The sequence below is a fragment of the Mustela erminea genome, chromosome 4, assembly GCF_009829155.1.
Source record: "Mustela erminea isolate mMusErm1 chromosome 4, mMusErm1.Pri, whole genome shotgun sequence".
Lineage (NCBI taxonomy): Eukaryota > Metazoa > Chordata > Mammalia > Carnivora > Mustelidae > Mustela > Mustela erminea.
This window is the reverse complement of record NC_045617.1, coordinates 93,852,967-93,874,882: the sequence shown is the minus strand read 5'-3', so window position 1 is coordinate 93,874,882 and position 21,916 is coordinate 93,852,967. Positions and strand designations below refer to the sequence as shown.

The following is a 21,916-nucleotide window of genomic DNA, read 5'->3' as shown; positions in this document are numbered from 1 at the left end:
CTCTCTTCCCTGGCAGTCAGGTCCACAGAGATCACACTGATTATTTTCTCAATGGTCAAAAACTACCTGGATTAGAGCTAGTCTCTGCAGCCTCCCAGGGGCATGGAGAACTTTTCCTCTGTCTTCATCTGCTCTTCCTCCTCTCTCTTCCTGCTCTGATTCCTTCAGAATCACAGAGCCTTGCTCTCCCCTGAAGTCCAGTTCTTGCTACAGGAAGCCCAGTCTTCTTTTGGGGACAAACTGGAAACATGGCACAATTCAGCCATTTTGTGCTAGCTCAGTGCATCTCCTGCTTTCCTTCACTGATCACCCGCCCCATCATCCCCAGAACACAGACTCCCTGGTCAGCAACAACCCAATGCCCCTGGAGACAAGAGGACCTCCCATGGGTGACTCGGGGGCATGGAGGACTCAGATTTGAGAGCCACAGCACCAGGGACCATCACAAAAGGTCTGTACCTGGAAGTTCACACAGGAGTGATAGCACCATGCTCTTTCAGCTGCAAGACAATTTGAGACTGCTTCAGATTCTCAGAATTCTCGCCGGACCCTTCAAGAGAAAGCCCCTTCGAAGACAAGACTGAGATGGAATTTCTTGCAAGACAGCTGTGGCGGGAGGTGTGACTCAAGCTGCTAACCGATTTAGAGAATTTCTTCATGGAAACGTGAAAATGTATACTTGCTGCAACTAGAACATTATTTCTAGAAGGGACCTTCATTCATGGTATTTATTCAAATACATTATTTAACGCATAACAACTTACAAGGCCTGCTTTGATACGGACAGAGTTTTGTTTTGTTGTTAAATAGATTTAATTTGTATTTTGCTATACAGAACTTTCAAAAGAACAGTAAAATTCCCCATCATTCCATTCTTTAAAAACAAAGACATAATTTGAAAAATAGCTCTAATGGGGAGCACCTGGGTTGCTCATCTGGTTAAGCATCTGAGTCCTGGTTTTTGTTTTGAGATCAAACCCCACATCAGGCTCCATGCTCAGCACAGAGTCTGCTTGAGACTCTCTCTTTTCCTCTCTCTCTACCCCTGCATTCCCCTCCCAAGTAAATTTAAAAAAATAAATAAATAAAAACTTTTTAAGAAAAATAGCTATGATAGGAAATAAAGACTTTAACTTCTCAACAGCCAGATGTTCTCGAATTTAACTGTTCAGAGCTCAATTTGCATTTCTTTGGAAGAATACACTGGACACCTATTATAATTATTATTTTTAATACTTTTACCTAGCCGGCCCCCACAGCACCCATTTGGTCTGGAAATTGCTTACATCTCTCGTGTTTACTGTGCGTGAAGCCGTTTTAAAGATGGTCCCAACCAGTCCTCACCCCAGGGATTGTCAAACTTCCATAGAAGAGAAGAAGGGGCGCTCACTCTCTTCTCGAGAAGCAGACAAAGAGAGCAGCCCATGGCAATCATTTCTGACTTTGTTCCCAAAGGAGTTTGAAAAAACTTGCCAATGTCTGGACGCCAGTGTAGACCCGCTGAAGCAGAATCTCTGGCAGTAAGGGTCAGACACTAATATTTCTCCAAAATCTTTTTATTTTATTTTGAATAATTTGGGGACTACTGAAAAGCTGAAAGAATGGTACAGTGAACACCTACACACCCTTTCACCTAGATCGCATTAATTGTTAACATTCAGGGATGAATGAGTTTTTAAAAACTTTCCAGGTGATACTAATACACAGAATTGAGACCAACCCCCAGTGATATGTAACTGAGAAGAACTCAACTACAAAAAGAAGGACAGTGCAAAATGGAACAGATAGACCAAGAAGGAAAATGACTTTTTAAAAAGAAGTCCTGGGGATGCTCTATTTAGAACCCTCTATTTCATGCCCTGGGTTCTGTGAGATACCCTAGAATCTTTCTAATAAAGTCACAATTGGGACTTAAAGTAGTGTGATTTGGAATCGTGTTCATTGCAATCAAGAGATTCAAGAACAATACTCAAAGATGGTGTGATTCTACAGACCCACCCCTAACTGGAAATAAAACCAGAGTCTATTGGCTTGTGAGATTATGATTACATTAAGAGAAATACACGTTTTTAAAAACACACAGAAGGGGGCGCCTGGGTGGCTCAGTGGGTTAAAGCCTCTGCCTTCGGCTCGGGTCATGATCCCAGGGTCCTGGGATTGAGCCCCTCATCAGGCTCTCTGCTCAGCAGGGAGCCTGCTTCCTCCTCTCTCTCTGCCTGCCTCTCTGCCTACTTGTGATCTCTGTCTGTCACATAAATAAATAATTTTAAAAATAAATAAAAAATAAAAGACACACAGAAGGCTTGAGAAGAATATGTTAAGAGAAACACATTTTTTAAAATAGCACACAGAAGCCATGAATACCCAAGATAATGAGATTGAAGATAATTAGACCACATGCTCAACTATGGTTTTGTGGCAATAGCCACTGTGTTCTAAAGCAGATTGTTTTTCCACTAGTGAATTAAGTCCAATCTTGCATAATGCAGAGTACCAAGTCAGGAAGGGCTGGTGGCAGTGGGAGTGCTCTGCCCCAGGGGTGAGAACTAAGTATTTTATCAGTGAGGTGGGTTAGAATCACTGCAACATGCTGATAATAAAAGGGAGACTGACTTTTAGTCGGTTCTATTATTTTTTCAGACATATTCGGAAATAATTTTCTCCGTAGACACTGCAACCCATTATGGCCCAGAACCAGGACAAACCAGGTCCACCCCCGACCCCGTGCCCCCGCGCCCAGGTCTAATTTTAGAAAGACCAAGCAGTCACCAGGCTCCATGATGTCCCCTGATCTCAATATCTTTGAATAAGAATCCTGGATTCTATTTACAAATTTTCATTCATTTTGCAAAAAGACAATGATGCTGTAACTCTATATCATGCAAATACAGTCAGAACAGAACTTGGGCTAGTGCCCTTTTAGGATACAAGCCCTACAGGCATAAAGTGTGCATTTTGCAGTCTTTCTTTCTTTTTTTTTTTTAACTTTCTAATTTTTTTTTTTTTAGATATTTATTTATTTGACAGAGAGAAAGGCAGCAAGAAAGAAGGAACACAAGCAGGGGGAGTGGGAGACAGAGAAGCAGGCTTCCCGCAGAGCCGGGAGCCTGATACGGGGCTCAATTCCGGGCTCGATGCAGGGCTCAATCCCAGGACTCTGGGATTATGACCTGAGCTGGAGGCAGACACTTAAGTACTGAGCCACCCAGGAGCCCCACTTAATGTTTTGCCGTCTTCTAAGTCTAATTATTTGCCCGACAAAGTACTTGAAATCATTTCTCTGAGCTACAAATAAGTTGATGTTTCCAAACTCAAAGAATAGAAATGAACTCGGAAAAAGGAAATTGAATACAGTAAACCAAAGATAATGTGAGATAAATCAAGCCTCACTCTTTTGTCTGTGAGTTTCCTGTAGAAGGGGAAAAACGCACTTTGTCAAAATTCAAATTCAAGAATTCAAAATTTAAACAATAAAAGGTTTTTTAAAGATTTATTTATTTATTTATTTATTTATTAATTATTTATTATGTGACAGAGAACATGAGCAGGGAAAGAGAGGGAGAAGCAGGCTCCCTGCTGAGCACAGCCCAAGGGGCTTGATCCCATGACCCTGGGTATCGAGCCAAAGGCAGCTAGCTGCTTCACCAAATGAGCCACTCGGGCGCCCCAGGATAAAAGTTTTTAAGCAAAACTAAACTCTCAAAATTTACACTCAAGAAATAGCGGTTCCGAATCCTTTAGGAAAAGGAAGAAGAGCCAAGCATCCACCACAGCAGTATTTCAAGGAATGCTGTTAAAGTCAATGCCAAACACAGGCATTTGGGCACCCTCTCCCCTCTGCGAAGACAGGCAAAATGCAGAGAAGCTTATGAACTGAGCGAAATCTCCCCAAAGGCTACCTTCCCCCTGAGAAAGTCTGATCTGAAGAAAATAAGGTTCAGGATCAAACTCTTAATGCCATAAGTTAGTTGTTGGAACTGCAGGACTTTTTTTTTGTGAAGGTATAAACATATTCCTCTGTTTTCAGGGAGACTTTAAAATGATGATGCCTACTAATAAAAGTCTAAATTATAGATAAAACATTACAAAGGCTGACGAGGGGAAATAATGATTAAAAAACAGTTAATTCCATTCTGTATTTGCTTTATTATTTTTAGGTCATCAGAAAAAATCATTTTTAGGTCATCAGAACTTAATCGTTTTTAGTTTATCAGAAAAAATAGTAATTTCTTTAAAGATTCCAATTTCCTGGACTCTGATATCTGGATGGGATCAGAGAAGCAGAGGGTAATAAAAACAAAATATTTTCATACCAGGCTAAAGAGCTTATTGCATTACATAAAGTGCCTCCGAAGAACCAAATTCTTTTTTGTTACTTATTCACTGTGTATTTTATTAATGAAACCCTAAATTACAAAGCCTCACAACTGGAGAATCATAATAGGTTGCTCATCTCTGAAATTCCTCTCCAAAAGAAGTCACCGGAAGGAGAAGGAGGATGTGGGAGTACTCACTGTGGCTAGCCGACAGAAAGTCACTGGCACACACGTCCCACTCTCTGGCAGCTAAAGAAGCAGGTGTCAGTGGCTTTCCTTCATGGTATCTTGCGACAAATCAGCAGTCTGGACTCCTGCAGCTCTGAGTAGCCAACGTAGCCCCAAATGGCGGATTCTCAAGCTGAGGCATCCAGGCTGGGCCTGGCCCCGGTGGCAGCAGCCAGCCCCGCAGACAGGAGCCCTGCAGCCCAACAGACAAGCCCTGCGTGGGAGTAGCTCCTGCAGTGGGAGGGGCCCGGTGCCGGAGAATGGGTGAGTCACATACGAGGTGATCCACACACAGACTCTCACAAAAAGCAAAGGCTTCCCTTTCTGGCAAGGGAGCCAAGACTACAGTGGTGGCGCGGGATCCATGATAGCGGCCGTGCCTTTGAACATCCTTATGAATCTGCCTACACCTGAAAACGGGGTATTATGGAAAAGACAAGTATCTGTGCCTGCAGCTCTGTCTTTGGCTGGCTTGTGGGTCACTGGGATTATGATAGTCTGGGTCTCTGGTTGCCCCCGGCAGTCCCTACATCCAGGCATGAGGTAGCAGTGCAATTCCTAACCTCTCTGTGGGTGGGTGGGGTCATGCAAGCTGTTCTGCCATGGTGGCCAGCAATTCAAAATGGTAGCCTGGGTCTCCAAATGACTGTAAGAAGCAGAGGGCCTTGCTGACCTGTGATGGGTATGAGCCAAAAATTACTCCTTAGTCCCTGGAATTTGGGAGCTATTTGTTACCTCTGCATAACCCAGCCTCTACTGACTGACACAAGGATCAAGACTCTTGGAAGACAACATGGGCAGTGATGTATTTTTCTAACTTTGAAACACTCAAAACTCTTTTCTAATTTTTTTTAAAGCATTCATGGACTTTCTAGTTCTCCCAAAATGCTCATGCTTCAAACACCACACTTACAATTATTTATAGAGCGGCATTCTTCAAAACCCTCACTAGGAAGTTCTTACAACCTTGTGAGAGACACCCCTTATTTTTAATCCCAACACTCTTTCAATCTCTTTTGCTTAGATAGTTCTTGATCTTCTAAGGAGTGGCAAGAAATTTGAGAATTGCCTTTGAGGCTGAAATTCAACCAAGTCCATCCATCAAATGAGGAAATTCAGTATTTTTGTTGTATAAATATGATGTGTTCAATGCACCATATAGTGGTAGATATATTTTCTTACATGAAATATGACCCTGATGTCTCAGGGCTCACACTCTAGTTAGAAAGAGAAGAAACATACATATGAAAATGGACAAGGCCTCCTTTGTGAAGAACTGAAGCAGTTAGTCCAATGCAAGAATAAGTGGATGGAGGCTGGTGGTCAGGGCCACTTCATGGAGCCTGCAGGGCTGGGCCAGGCCACAGCCATTTGTAGGGATGATCAAACTTTAAGCAGCAGGAAAAAATGAAGCTTGTTCATAGTTCATTTGTTCAGTAAACTTTTACTGAGCACCTACTAGAGACCAGGAATGTAAAAGCTGTTAGTGTTCTTGAAGATCATCCAAGGCCAACCTCCCACTGCACCATGAGAAAACCAACTTGACTATTCTTACCTGGGACTCTCAACTTTGTAAAAGGTAAGTAAGTACTGGTCTACACTAAATAAAGCAAAGCTCACAAGCATGCCTTCAGCCTCCTCACCCATCACGCCCTGACTCACACCCCCCAACATTACACACTGGTAATGCCTTACTGAGTGTTTTCGTCATGTTATCTCAAGTGTCCAAGCCTCCATGTGAGCTGTGCTCCATGCCTAGATCAACTTTCCCAACTCTGGTTGCTGGCTAACTCCTTGTCCTCGGCCAGGATTCAACCCCATGGGTTCTTTCTTCACAGAATCTCCTCCAAAGACTGAGGTGAAACTGAGTACCCTTCCTTTTGCACACACATACTTACCACTAATTTTGCCATGTTGGAATCTGAATCTTCCCCTCTGAAGTCATCTTCACCAGGGTTGCAACCTAGCCCGTCTCGTTCATCTTGCTCTAGTTTACAAATTGGTTTACATCCCTTTTCCATCCCACTGGCCTCTTCTACAACCTGAGAGGCCTCCACCCATCCCCACCCACAGCTTTGCCTGGCTGACTCACTCTAGTCCTCAGGTGTTTCCTGCACTGCTGGACCTTCCGTGACCAACCACCCCTGCCCAGTTCCCTGCTTCGCACACCATGGTCCGTGATGCACAAGAGCAGTGCCACCACACCATGTAGGTTTCAGTTCACACGTCATCTCCTCAGAGAAATATTCCCTGTTCTGGCAGTCATTATTTCCCGCCCAAGGTCATTCTGTCTTCTGTCTTGTCCCAAATTTACATTTGATGATTCATAACTATTTTGAACAGGTTGTGGCAATACAGGTCTTCTTTTCTGGTCACTGAATTAAATGTGGCCAGGTGACTGTGTTCAGTGAATTTTAAGGGAAAGTCCACTGGAAGATGAGAGAGTTCTAGGAAGAATTTTCTCCTGGTACAATGAAGGTGTTAGTCTAGGGAGGGAGAGGAAGTTATCCTCTCTCCTTTTCTCCACCTCTTTCTTCCTCTGCCTTTCGGAACCATAAGAAGATGTAATGTCTGCAGCTATGGCAGCCATCTTGCAACCATAAGGCTGAGGAAAATTCCAATATGGAGGAAAAAATGGATAGAAAAAGCCTTTGTCCTTAATGATGCCACTAAATTACTGAAATCAATAACATCTGGCTTTTTAAAATAATTAAGTCTCCTTATGCCATTGTTAGGTTTTCTATTACTCACAACCAAAGTAATTTAGTTGATACTCCTTACCCCTATCTTAAGTACCATTTATTTTTCTAATATATGCCACTACTCAAAATTATCGTGCTTATTAGAACACTATTGGGTTATTGTCTTCCCCCACTAGAAGCTAAGGACCTTGGGGGCAAGAACCTTGTCAGTTTTATCACTGCTATATTTCTAGAAGCTAGAATGGTGCCTGCCACTTGGTAGGAGATCAAAAATCTGTTACCCAAGTGATTGCATGAATAAATATCTCCAGTAACAACTCTGTCTCTTTTCTGTCTCTTACAGCAGACTGTGAGCTCCTTTAGATCAGAAACCCAGATTTTATTTATTTTTATTCCCCCCAAAACAGACTGCTTGAGATACAGCAGATAATTAACAAATATTTAATGAATAGAGACATATGTTTTCTGGACCTCTCTTGGATAACGACCCTCCACTTAGGATACAATTGCCGAACATCCTATATTGGACACCTTGGTAAAAGAAGTCTAGACTGTTGTTTTGTGTGTGTGTGTGTTTGTGCGTGTGTGTGTTTTAAAATTATATTTATTTATTTATTTTAGAGAAAGAGAGAGAGAAAGAGCAGGGGTAGAAGCAGAGGGAGAGGGACAGGGAGAAGGAGAGAAGCAGACTCCACTCTGAGCTAGGAGCCAGACGTAGGGTTTGATCCCACAACCCTGAGATCCTGAACTGAGCTTACATCAAGAGTTAGACGCTCAACCTACCGAGCTACCCAGGCGGCCCTGGACTGTTGTTTTAGGCTAGTTCAGTTTACAAGAGAATTTTACAATAAAGTCTTACCTGGAAAAATATCTTAGAAATTAGACTTATAGACCAAACTTCAGATTAAATACTTCTAGTAATGAAGAGCAGAGCCCCTCAGGAAGCAGGGCTCACAGTCTTGTTGCAGTGACATTATTCCCTGAGTGGGCTCATTTGGCTTCTTTGGGATTGACAGCTATGGTTGAGCTGTTACCTACTCATCTTGTCTTTGTAACCCAACCCGGAAAGAAATGCCTTCTCCATGTCGGCACACAAACCGATGGACCTGCAGGGATAAAGGTGCCATATGTCACTGACTCAAAGACCCCATTGATTATATTCCCCTTGTTTTATGGCCCACTATGAAAAAAAAATAAGCAGACAATTAATCTCTAAACAATGATATAAGACTCTGAGACTGGCAGCCAAGAAAAGGAGGCAAAACCGACAAAGAATAAAATATTTATTTGGAGTCTCAGAATTAAATTTGGGAGAGCACAGATTCCAGAGTTACCAGAAAAGTGTCCCACTTGTATAGGGAAAACCCTGAGGTTTTTCTGAAAAAGAGGGATAGGGTAGTTCCACAAGTTACACAAAGAAGAAAAGAGGGAAAAAAAAGTTGCTAATTTGGTGCTGACCAGTTGAGCTACTTTCGATTACTACCTCATTGATTAATTTATTGGTGCTATCAAACAAAACTGTCCCTGGAATGTATTAATTAACTTCACTGTTGTCATTTGATCAGAATGTCAGTTGCTTTGTTGAAAGTTCATGAGCAACTGCTTTTGAAACGATTTCTGTTGTTGCCCAGCTTAAGAGCTCATTGGTGCGAAAGGAAAATGGAGCTTCAAAATGGAGTCTCTCATGTCCCGAAACCTTATACAATCCCACAGAACAATACGAGAATATATCTCAATTCCAGAGGTGCATTTTATAATAGATAAAATATTAAAATGGTAGTTTTACTTTAAAATAATAAATATAGAATTCCAAAGCCCCTCCATACAGTTGGTTAATCCTGCTGTGATTCACTGGCAAGTCCTTTTATCCACAGTCCTGGATGACTAATGACATTTGCTCTCTTCAAACCACTGTTTAACTTCTCCCCACCCCTCATGTTACCATCCTTACTTAACATTTTATAGAGAAAATAGAAGCCATCAGATGAGAACTCTATCCGCTTCTCACCTCCACCCCACACACGTTCCCACTTTCTCCTCCTTCCCTCTTGCTATGTTAGAGGAAGTGTCTGTCCTGTCAAAACATGTCCTTTCCCAGGAGTTCTATCCCTTCTCCTCAGGCTTTTTCAAGGATGACATTCCTTTAGATTTCCCATTTCCTGCCTCATCAATCTTTTCTTCCATAATGGGTAATCCCATTAATGCTCAAATATGTTCAAGTATCATCCTAAAACAAAACAACAACCCTGCTTTGTTCCCTGTGTTCCTACTGACTCTGACCCAGGTCGTCCTTCCCAGCTAACCCTATTCTAAGAAGGTCTCCATTTCCTAACCTTTTGGTCTCCCCCCACTTCAGTTTTCTCCTCACACCACTGCAGCCAATGTAGAAAGGTCACCGATGTTCTCCATCTTAATAAATCAACCAATCAACTCTGTTCTCTTCGCACTTGATCTCCTGGCAGCACTCAACTCAGTTGACCACTTCTCCCTTTTTTGAAACACCTTTTAAAACTTATTATTTTGGTAAATACAAATATATATAAAACTCAGGGATGCATGAGTGGCTCAGTTGGTTAAGTGTCTGCCTTCGGCTCAGGCCATGATCCTGGGGTCCTAGGATCAAGCCCTGTATCTAGCTCCTTGCTCAGCGAGAAGCCTCCTTCTCCCTCTGCCCGCCGCTCCCCCTGCTTGTGCTCTCTCTGTCTCTCTCTCTCTCTCTGACAAATAAACATAATCTTAAAAAATAAATGAATAAATAAAATTTATGATCTTAACCATTTTTAACATTCAATAGTGTTAAGTCTATTCACATTTTTGTGCAATAGATCTCTAGAAAATTTTCATCTTGCAAACCTAAAACTTAACACCCCATTTCTCCCTCTCCCCAGCCACTGGTAACCACCCTTCTACTCTCTGTTTCTATGAGTTTGGTTCTCTGGATATCTCACATATTGTGGAATCATACATTATTTGTCTTTTTGTGACTGGCTTACTTCACTCAGCATAATATCCTCATGGGTTATCCATGTTGTAGCTTCTGTCAGAATGTTGTTCCTTTTTAGGGCTGAGTAATATTCCATTGTGTATATATACCACATGTTTATCTGTTCATCTACCAACGGACATTTGGGTTGCTGAAATACCCCTTACTTAAATCTATGTGTTCCTCACCTTGCTATTTCCTCTCTGGTCTCTTCTCTACTGACTTCTAAGTTTCCCAAGTCCTCTCTCCTCATCCCTTGACTCACTTTCTCTTCCCCACCCACCCTACCTCTGTCCTTCCTGGAGTATAGCTCATCTACTTCCATAGACTTGGTCTGTGGCCATGTTTCTACTCAGCTCCACATTCATGTGTTAGCAAGTCCTATCATTTTTTCCTCAAAATACATCTCAAATCCGTCCATTTCTTTCTATCTCCAGCCAGTCCAGGACATCTTTTCCCCTTGGCTACACTAATACAAACAATTTCACGTCATCTCCCTGATATTACACTTGCCCTTCAAATCTCTCTTTCAAAAGTCTCCTCAAACATATATTCGATCATATCATTTGCTCTCTTCAAACCACTGATTTAAACTTACTTTCATTGCACTTAGAATAAAGTTCGTGCTCCTCATGCACCCTGCAAGGCCTGGCTGGCCTGAGATATGTCTGCTTCTCCAATCCCAGTGTGGGCCTCTCTTCCTCCAGTCCTCTCTGATCTAGACATAAGGACCCAGAGATAGAAAAGTTCCAGAAACATACTAAGCTGCTTTCACTCCAGCCATTGCATACCCTGTTTCTTCTGCCTAGGACCAATATTCCATGTCTCCTTTGCTGCGCTCACTTGCCCCACTGTCTTCTTCAACACACACACACACACACACACACACACACACACACACACACACCATTCTTCATGGGACTGGCTATTTCTCCTCTCTAGCATGCCAAGTAGACTAGGATGAAGAAGGAGAAGCACCTGGGAGAAAACCTTAAGAAGGTTCCCACTCAGGGAGGTAACAAACCTGCATTTGACTGAGAGTGACAGCCTCCTTAAACCTTGTGTCCTTAGGACCCTCTCCTGCTTTACCTCAGTCCTGCCTTACTCCTCTCTCGGGTCTTAGCTCCAGGATCTCTCTCAGGAAAATCTTCTTTGACCATTCTCTCTAAATAGGGACCCCCATCCATCTGCCCGCCTACCCCATCAACCTGAATTGTGGTACCATTTGTTTCCACTCAGTTCATTTATTCCAAGCTATAATTATCTACATATTTATTTATTTGGATGTTGTCTGCTTATCTCCCACTTCCACAGGAAAATCAGAGCTGTACACGCACAGTAAATGTTTGGTTGTTAATGCATTGAATATCCACAATTACTCATCCTCGAAAAAACACTGGTTCAAATTCTATCATCTCCGGTCACCTTCTTCTGCCTTCTGGGGGTAGAGCAGAAAGAAGAAGGGAGGAGGGTGAGAGTTGCCACAGGACTAACACGGGAAATACGGTTTCTGTGAGCTCTTCAGATTTCCAAGGGTGAACAAAAGTCAAGGATTACTAAGACCTTCTTGGAAGAAGCCAAAGAAATCTTGACATTTAACCCAATACACAACATTTAAAGGCCATCTGGTATGATATAGTAACCTCATATCTGACACAATACAACTTGTGTTTCATACATAAGAACAACAGTTCACTCTTGACAGGTCAATGACCCAAATGACAACCCAAACAATTTACTGATCAAACAAAGTTGAGTCCGTTAGATGTGTTGTATGTAGTAAGAGAACACCACCTTGGCAGACTTAGCTGGTTTCTGAAGACAGAAGTCAGGGGAGGATATTCGTAGAGTTTTCAAGCCTTGAAAATCGGAGAATTGGTTGGGATTGGCCGGTCTACAACACGAAGACTCCACGGGATGGGAACAACCCAGCACAGGTCTCCAGCATGTCTTGATGAACAAGCTGCTGTGGTCGATAATAAGCTGTTCTCTGTGGAACAGAACTTATTTTCCAGGGGTAAATATTTCCTGAAGAGCAAGCACCTAAGCTATTTTTGCTTATTTGTGTGTGTGTTACTTCACAGTGGGACAGGAAAGAATGTTCAGTTCCAATATTGTTTAACACAGGAAAGAACGTTGGTTTGAATTCTCAGCCATCAGGAAAGCTTATGTCAAGTTTTACAATGCGCCATCAATTTTAATTTCATTCCCTCTTCTTTGCCCACCCCCTCAAGTTTCTTCAACTCCACCGTTTATGTGTTTGAGAACCTCGTTTCCCATTTTAATCACTAAAGAGTTTTGTACGCTCAAATTGGATCATCCGGAGATCCTCTTATCCTTCTCTTCCAGCCTTATCATCTACCAGAAAATCAGCCATTGCTGCCTCTAACTAGAAGAGTCTGGTTGCTGGAAGGAATTAGGATGGCGAATGAGTCCCAGCAGGGACATGTTTCCTTTTCATTGTATTCATCAATTCACCTCAAGCCACTTCCTTGTTTTCCTTTTTAAAGGACTGGTCCTTTCGGCTGATTTCCTGTGTTAATATTTACTGGCAGCTCCAGTCCTGGTTCACTTCCAGATGCATCTCCCAATGCCTTCATTCAGCGTGGATGCTGCTGTCCTTGCCTGGGATCCTACGGGTCCAGGTCTCAGGGGACGTCTTCCAGAAGCACCCACTTCCTTAACTTCTCAGGAGCTGCTGGACTCGTGGGAAAACATTGCTGACTTGTTGACTATGGAAGTCCTCCCTCAGATTAAACAAGATTGACCCTAAAGAAGGGTCACAACCAACAGTTCATACAGGTGGCCATAAGGGCAAAAAGGGGTAATGCTAAACATACCACTTTTTAAATGCATATAATGGGAGAGTTTGAACAGCCCTTCAAATTCAAGTTTTCTAATTTTTCATTTGAAGGAAGATCCAAAGATGTGATAAAATCTACTTAAGCTCCCCGAGATGGGGAAAACAAGGCCAGGTTAGAAACCAGATCTTGATTCCTATCTCCTAGTCCAAGAGTAGAAACAAATTCCTCAGTAGTGAGTAAAAATACTGACATGTAACCTAGACTTCCCTCCTTGCCTTGTCTGTAGATCCTGTCTTGCAAAACTTTTTGTAAGAGAGAGTTTTAGTTCTTATTAATTCATTTTAGTGCCATAGAGGTGTCTAGGGGGTCCTCAAACAGTAACTATTAAAAAAGGCTGTAAAGACACATCAAACCCTTAAACCTATAGGAAAATCAAGTTTGTGCATGAGCGCATTCTTCTGAACCAAAATAACTGTGGAGGGATCCTCAAACCACTGCACCAGAGTTTGGTTCTCTAAAAGGCACATTTATGCCTAATCCATCACCCACCAGCTATGAAAACCCGGCCAGTTATAATCGCTCCTTTCCTCAGTTTGCTCATCTGTAGATGGGGATGTGGCCAACAACTGCTTGTTCATCCAATATTTATACCGTTTTCCTTTTTTAACAAGTTCTGTCTGATCTTTTTCAGAGTTGTGATGGGCTCGGTTAAAATGCATGCATTCCAAGAGACCCTTGCAACTAGAGCTGGATGTGACCAAGCTCTGGTCAATGAGATGTTATTTGAAGTCACTGGGGGAGGCTTTTGGAAAAGGTCCTATTTTTTCCCATTAAAAGAAAGGGAAGTCAGGGGAGCAGATTCTGCAGGCATATGAAAGAAGGCATTCTCACCATCTATCTGGGATTCAGATGCAATACCTTTTCTGTAAAATCAAGAATGAAAACCATATGCTAAGGATGGCAGAACAGAAATGGAGGAAGTTGTGGTTCTCAATACCTTCTTTGAGCAATTTACACAAGTGCTGGGCTGACTGCCTCCTGCTTTATGACATTATAAGAAAAAAATACACTGTACTGTGGTTTTGGGGGGTGTGTGTGTGTGTGTGTGTGTGTTTACATGCAGCCAAATACGGGATTTGATATTACCCTCCTCAAAGGACTGTCAGAGTTAATCCGTTTAAAATGTCTTCCAAGGGTACCTGGCACATTCTAAGGCCTTATGAGCATTAGCTATCTTTACTACCATTCCTACTACCATTACTATCACTAATTCTCCCGTCACTTTACTGGCGTTGTATAGCTCAGAGCATATGTGCCTTGTGGGGCATGAGTGAAACAGAAGGAAAAACTAGAAAAGCAAATACAGATCACACTGGGATGTGCTCTAAATATCAGGCATCAAAGCTTGTGAATTTAATCTGTCTTCACAAGGGTCTAGAAGAACAGAAAGTTTTCTAGAAGACTGTTAGCCTTAGGAATTCACTGTCTCATGATAAAGAATTCATCCTCATAAGAGAAAAGCTCTCCTGAGATGGAAGAGCCTCATGTGGAACAATGCACGAGGGTCAGAAGGAGGGGTGAGTAGAGCAGAGTATTAGCTTACTACTCTCTATTATTCTCTCATTAGGTCTTTTTTTTTTTTTTAAGGTTTTATTTATTTAAGTAAGAGAAAGAGAGAGTAACCAGTGGGGAAGAGCAAAGGGTGAGGGAGAAGTAGACTCCCTGCTGAGCAGGGAACCCTGCATGCAAGGACCCCATGAAGGGCTCCACACGGTTCTCAATCCCAGGACTCCAGATCATGACCTGAGCCAAAGGCAGACACTTAACTGACTGAGCCACCCAGGCGTCCCTCTCATTAGGTCTTCTCTAGTCTCACTTTCTTCTTTCTGCCTCACCGTGGGTGGGTATTAATGGATTTGTATTAGTGTCATCTATTGCTATGGCTACCATAGATTTATCACCCAGGGTAAACCAGGAACGGAGGCTCAGCTTACCTGGAGCCCATGCAGACTGATGTAAGCCTTGTGAAGAGAGAAGTAGGGAGTATAAATTGGTACAATTTATACTCTGGCTCTGGCTACATGTATTTAAAGCATTAAATATCTTCAAACCATTAACTCAGCTGGATGTGCCACCTTTAGGTCTTTATCTTAAGGATAAGAGATGTATCTAAATATTCATGTAAAAGAAGATTTGTCACACCCTTGTAATAAATGAAAAACAGAAATTTATGTAAATGTCTAACAATCCAACAATTTGTTAAACATATGTTAGGGTTTATATGATGGAATATTACATGTAATATAATATTGTAAATATTGTTCATGTTTTGAGGAATGTTTAATGATATGAAAAAAATCAATAAAATATCAAGTGATAGAATATCCCATATGTATCTATGCCACATGGATACATACTTAATTTTTTTAATATTCGTAATTGTTATCTCTTTTCCAGTTACTGTGTTTGTGGGAAACTTTTTAGACTCCTATTTTCCAAGTTTTTACAATGCAACATTTTCTAAATAAAAAAGAGTGCAAAACAAAAACGTTCAGTCAGGATTTAGTTCAGAAAAAGAAGCAACTCTTTGTATACCAAGTATGGACGGTTTTAATCTAGGAAATGAGAGGTTTCCACATCTGTTGGAAGGGCTAGGGGAGCAACAGATAACTAGGAAGTTATCTCCAAAAAGCTCAGCCCGCACCTGCAAAGCTGGTGGCACCAGAGATCACAGAGTCTACAGGAGGCCCTGCCGCCTCTGACTGCACTCTAGGGATGGAAGGGGCAGGAGGGAGAAGCGCCTAGAAAGACGTAGCTCCGTGGGAAGCAATCCAAGGCCCAAGCTGAGCCGGTGACTCCCAGGCAGCCTGCTGTGCAGGAGTGCAAAGGCGCCCCTACCAGCCCCGGGGCCTCTGCCTCTCCATCTGCAGGCCGCCCCTCATTTACCTGCAGTGCCAGCAGCGGAAACGCCATATAATAAAGTTAAAGGAAGAATAAAAAGTGTCTGAAAGAAAATGCAAAAACAACAAAACAGTTTTGAAATTGATAACACTGTGAAAATTTTCACTTATCTCGAACTTCCCGTTTGGGGCACTCCAGTCCTGAGGTTCTACTGGGGGACTCCTGCGAGTCTCTAGAAAGGTAGTGTCCAGTCGGCCAGGCCAGCTATTTATTATACATGAAATAATATGCAAAGCGTTCTTTGTTCTGTCTTCTTCTTTTTTTAAACCTCAGAGGATTATGCAGATGACAAAGGAATTGTAGGACACCCTGAAGTCTCAACTCTGACAGAATTCCATGAATACATCACTGCTCAAACTGGGAATGATTTTTTAAAATACACCCCCTAAAAACGCACTTTCTCTCACTTGTGAACTGAATTGCTCCCCTGAGGCCTTGCCAACAAACAGGAGGGAAGGGGGCTGGGGTATAGGAACATTTCAGTCCGTCTGACAGGAAGCAGAGAGCCTGTAGTATGACGCACAATTATCTCTCTTCCCCACATCGTAGATGTCCATGTAGATGTCCTCATCCCTGGAGCCTGTGGATATCTTCCCAGAGGTGGCAAACAGGATTTTGCCGATGTGGTAAGTTAGAACCTTGAGACAGGGAGGTTAGCCAGGATTCTCAGGATGAGCGCAGTGGCATCCCAAGGGCTCTTCAAAGTGGGAGGAGGAGATGGAGACGTCGGGGTCACAGACAGATGCGACTGCACACGAGGGTCGGGGGAGCCAATGTGAGGACTGACCCCAACACTGCTGGCTTTGAAGACAGAGAAAGGGAGTCAAGCAGCACAGGCAGGCTGTACAAACTGTAGAAAAGCAAGGAAAAAATGCTCCCCCAGAACCTCCAAAAATGAACTTGGCCCTGCTGACACCTTGATTTAATACAGTGAGACTTCTGATCTCCAGCGTGTCAGATACTACTTTGTTTTTATGCTGCTAGTTTGTGGTGATCACTGAAGCAATGGGAAAGGAATACAGAGCCCTTCTCCTTCTGGGGCAGGAGGGGCCTGAGAGAGGGCGAGAGCAAGGCAAGACATGAGATACAAGTACCTTCTTAAATCTATACTTGCCTGGGAAGCAAAGGGCGGAGGGAAGCCAGGGGCTCAGGAGCACACAGCTACACTTGAGACCCAAGAAAGAAGGATGAAAGCCCTGTTTCCCACATGTCATGGGGAATTTCAAACTAACCCGAGGGGTCTCATGGGGTACCCGGCCTGGCTTAATGTTGAACGAAGACAATAAATAGTAAAAGCAAAGGAAATAAGCGTGTAGTGAGTTCAGCGTCGAGAACCTCTCTCTTCCCCTGCCTGGGTGTAACTTTACGCAGAAATCTGTGGATGCCTTAGTTGGGGGAAGCTTCAAGAACTGTTGGAAAAATCAGCATGAGATGAGGCAGTGCTGCAATCAGACCTGTTCTAGGACATTTGGGGAGGAACCAAGTGTGCTATCAATGTGATGCCATGAGAATCTCGTCAGGATGAACAGCACCTCAGTGGACATGGGATCCATGAAGATATTGCCATGGGGACCAATGAAGACTCAAAGGACAGTGCGCTGACCTGAGGTCTCACCTCCTCCTACTACCAAGATGAATCTAATTTCCCTGCACACAGATACCACACTAAGAACAAAGAACTTTGAGGGGAGGAAACAGCTTAAGAACTTTGCTACTTTATATACATATAATGCAAGCCATCTAAAATTGTTGCCTTTGAATGATAAATTTTGTCTTTTTTTTTCCTGTCATCAGTGGGAATAAGGGCTTTAGATCAAGATAGAATCAAGTAAGCACAAATCATTTTTACATTACACATATATTGACATATGCAATGGACTAAAATATACATTATCTTTTTTAAAGATTTTATTTGACAGACGGAGATCACAGAGCAAAGAGCCTGATGTGGGGCTTGATCCCAGGAATCTGGGATCATGACCCAAGCTGAAGGCAGAGGTTTAGCCCACTGAGCCACCCAGGTGCCCCCTGTGTATTAAGTCTTGAATGATTATTTATTTATTTATTTAGGGGAGAGAGAGAGCATAAGTTTGGGGGTAGGGGCAGAGACAGAGGAAGAAGCACCCAGGCGCCCCTAATATATACATTATTTTCTTTCATTCTTCATTTCCTTCGCTGCTACGGTGGGATAGGTGATATACTTCATCAGATTAAGAAAATGGTTCCTTCTACATCTGAATACTTTCATGTGCCACGATGCTTTTGTCACACTCCAGGACCTCTATCACTATGAAGAATCTCTAGTTCTGTCACTTGCTCAAAATAATGTCTAAGTCTTGAGCGCTTATCAACTGATACTCAGGGAATCGTTCTCCTCCCTGAAGTGCCCTACAGATGGCTGACTGCGGTCTGCCAGTTATGGAAAGAGCTGTCTGATATCTCACTCCATCCTTCCACACCATGGGTACCAGCTCTACACACTCTGATGACCCTGCCCTCTCTGCAATACTATTCTTCCCTGCTTCTGCGACCTTGTAGTCCTGTCATCACCATGATACAGATACTTTAATTCCTTTTTCTCTTTGGAGAGAAAGTCATTTTAGGCTTAGTTTGAACTGAAAATAGATTTGCTTTTTCAGGTATAGTCATAGCACCATGGACTCTCCAGCGACTGCCTGCTCTGGGCTGTCATGCCAGACTCCAACTCTGGGGCAAGTACAGTAGGCCCCTGGGGAGAAGGCAGAAGTGGCAAAATAAGAGATGCTTTATCAGAAGCTCCATAAGCAGCCCAGAGCACAAGCTCGCGATTTTGTGAGTTTTTCTTCAGTGCCCATGGAGATTTGTTCTCTTTGGCCAGGTTGATACAGAATACACAGCAGGACAAAATGGAGAAACAAGCAGCTCCCAGAAAAGCAAGGACAGACAACTGCAGATACGTGTTAGAAGAGCTGAAGAACCTGTACAGCAACCCGGGGTTCAGAGGAGCCTTCTTCATGGTCTCTACAAGCAGGAGAAAGATGGTTTGGGTGCTGCTGTGAAAGATGGTTTTGGTTGTGACATGATCATTTGCTCAGGGATGCTCAGGGGAAAAAATAAATACAAAGTGCTCAGGGCCCTCCTTTCTCTCTCTGAGTATGAGAAGAGGGAAAGACTTTAAGCTATAGGCGTAATTTTTTTAAAAATCTCCTCAGATATCAGGGAAGAGACAAGTTAAATGATTTGCATATTCACACAGCTACTAATTTTTTAGAGCTAGTTTTCAAAGACCGAGCTCTCGGATTCCAAGGCCTCAGTTCTTTTCATTCTATCATGTGGAATTCAGCAGAAATGGCTGGGCTAGGAAAGGGTGGTGCTTGTATCCCACTTCTGCGGGAATTCAAAGGGCCGGAGCCCAAGGATTTTATTTGCCCCTTCTACAAGTCTTTGTGGTTTACGCAGAAGCAGCTGAGCTTTGACTGCCATCTAGTGGTCATTTCTTTATGGGAGCCAAGCAAGGCTTTTCTTTCCCTCCTTGCCTGAAAAAGGCATGAAATCCACTTACGTTTGCAAAGATGTACACTAAGAAACAGAGAATGTTCTTCAAAATTTTATGTGTGACCACAACAGACAAAGAAATCTAAACAGACTATGGGAGTCCATGAAAATGGACTTTTGTAAATTATCTAGTCTAACTCCTGCACTGATGAAAAAGTTTGGTAATATAAAGGATTACAAAGACTGGACGAACAGAAGAATTCCCCAATTCAGGCTTCTTTCCCACATATTATCTATGTAGGGCTAGCATACCGTCAAGAACACAGACTTCAAAACATGTCTGGGTTTAGCTACATCTCTTCTAGCCCAGCAGCTTTGGTCAAGTTGCTTAACCTCTCAAGCCTGTTTCTTCATCTGTGCAGGATAACAATAGTGCCTATTAAATAAAATTTCTGAGATACAGGATAGATGACAGACAAATGTTACTTGCAAGAGTGCTTGGAACATGGTAAGCACAATGCAAACACTAGCTCAGTATTTGACATTGACGTCTATTTTGAGTAAAGATACATTTCTTGTTACCCTGAGGGTAATTAAACTGACCACGTAGGGGCGCCTGGGTGGCAGAGGCTTCTATTTGCAGGATCAAGCCTTTGTTTTAGGATGTTTTACGCATCTTAATATAGCACAAGCCATCTTAAAAGGTCCTTCTGTGTCCTGTGTCTGATTACTCACCTTTGAACGCCGTCAGTTACTTGCTGACTAGCTGGGGAGGAGCAGAGGGAGGAACTGCAGCTTTAATTCCATCTGTTACCTAAACACCCTCTCATCAGAGCTGTTTTCTGTCCTAAGAGCAGGTCTCCCTCCCCTTGGTTTTCAGCCTTCAAATTAATAGTTACAGTTAGTGTGGCTTCTCTTTCAGTTCCATGTCCCCTGCCATTCTGCTGTACAGGATTTGGGCCCAAGATGATCAGATAAACATTTCAGAGGAATCTACATTTGACAAGGGTCTTCAGGCTGTCCCTCATTTTGTTCCAAACCTCAAAGCATTTGGGAGGTTATTTTTTTTATTATTATTATAAATTGTGGTTGTTTCCTTATTGCAGAGTGATGCTTTCATTTTACATCTCTTCCTTAATCTATTAAATCTATTTTTCATCCTATGTTTTTAGTCCGTTTCAAGGGAGATGAGAAGTAAAAATGTCATTGCTCTGTCATACGGATTGTATTTGCATTCTGTTCAATTACTGTTTGAGAAATAATGAAATGTTAAAGGAGTAATTTTCTTCACTGAAGGATTAAGTTACTCAGTACACTTTTTAAAAATGAGTTTTACTTTTAATAACTTTATTCACACAATTTTTTAGGAACTGAAATGCAGCTAATAAAAAACACTTGCAACCCAACAGGAGAAGAATACCACCCAATAGCTGCAAAATGAAAACCACAACACCTTCTGTGATAGAAAAGATTATTGGCTCTATACAAAAAATACTGATACCTATTTCTAAATTTATTTTCCTTATATACAAGCATATTCACAACGAAAGTCTTAGTGGCAAAATGAAAGCAATAATGTTTAGTAGTCAGAAACAAATTTTAACACCACTGCCCAGTCTACTCTCTAAATCTTAACTGGCAAGTAATAAAGCTGAATAGATTCATTTGAGTTCAAGTGCTATTTGCTTTTATTTCCTAGAATAAGACTAAACCTGTAAATTCTACTTTCATATAAAACCATCTGCACAGAGATTGGATTGTTCAACCTCTTCAATGTCCCTTCAAATGCCAAAATTCTATAATCCAAAAAACAATGACATAGTTTTGGAATGTTGGTGAGGTTCTGTAGTCAACCACCAAGAAAGTATCTTCGTTAAAGCTGTGTTTGGTACAAAAAGGGTTTTACTAAAGCACGGGGACAAGAAAGAGCTGCTGCCCCGGGACTGTGAGAAGCCGCTGATTTTCTGTGCTTTGCGGTGGGGGAAGTAAAGATAAGGGAGAGTTCAGAAAGATTTTCACATGCTAAAGAAGACTCACAGGACACTGAGGGCCCTGCAGTTTGTCAAGCCTTCAAACCAAGGCTGTTTTTCCCTCTAGCAAAGCATTAACATTAGGTCAGTCAGGAGCTTCCTGGCTGAACATTACACTCTGACCACCTCAAGGATTTGTCAGTGGGCTGCGGGTTGTAAGGACATTTATCTATATTTCCTTCTGCCTTTATTTCCCACATCAATAATAATAAAAAATAAAATTCTGTAATCCAAAACTTCACCATCCTGTGCCTGGAAGGCTTAATTTATGCCTGGTGTTTATCGAGTGCAGTAAGAAGCATGTAGAAATTTTCAAACTACATTTGTAACTTAAATGACTTGCCACATTTTTTTTTCTATATTACTTCATACTGGTGTCTTATTCCTTTTCTATAATTCAAATCCTCCAGTGGATTTC

General features: G+C 42.2%; 1 protein-coding gene across 1 annotated transcript in view; it reads right to left on the bottom strand.

Moving 5' to 3' along the window:
* ADGRF2 (adhesion G protein-coupled receptor F2) overlaps positions 1–4,851 on the bottom strand; it is a 40,920-nt gene extending 36,069 nt beyond the window's left edge. Inside the window, exon 1 of the mRNA XM_032340208.1 lies at positions 4,515–4,851. The gene's annotated coding sequence lies outside the window, so the exon portion shown is untranslated. The remainder of the gene's footprint in view (positions 1–4,514) is intronic.
* Between the last annotated feature and the right edge of the window lie 17,065 nt (positions 4,852–21,916).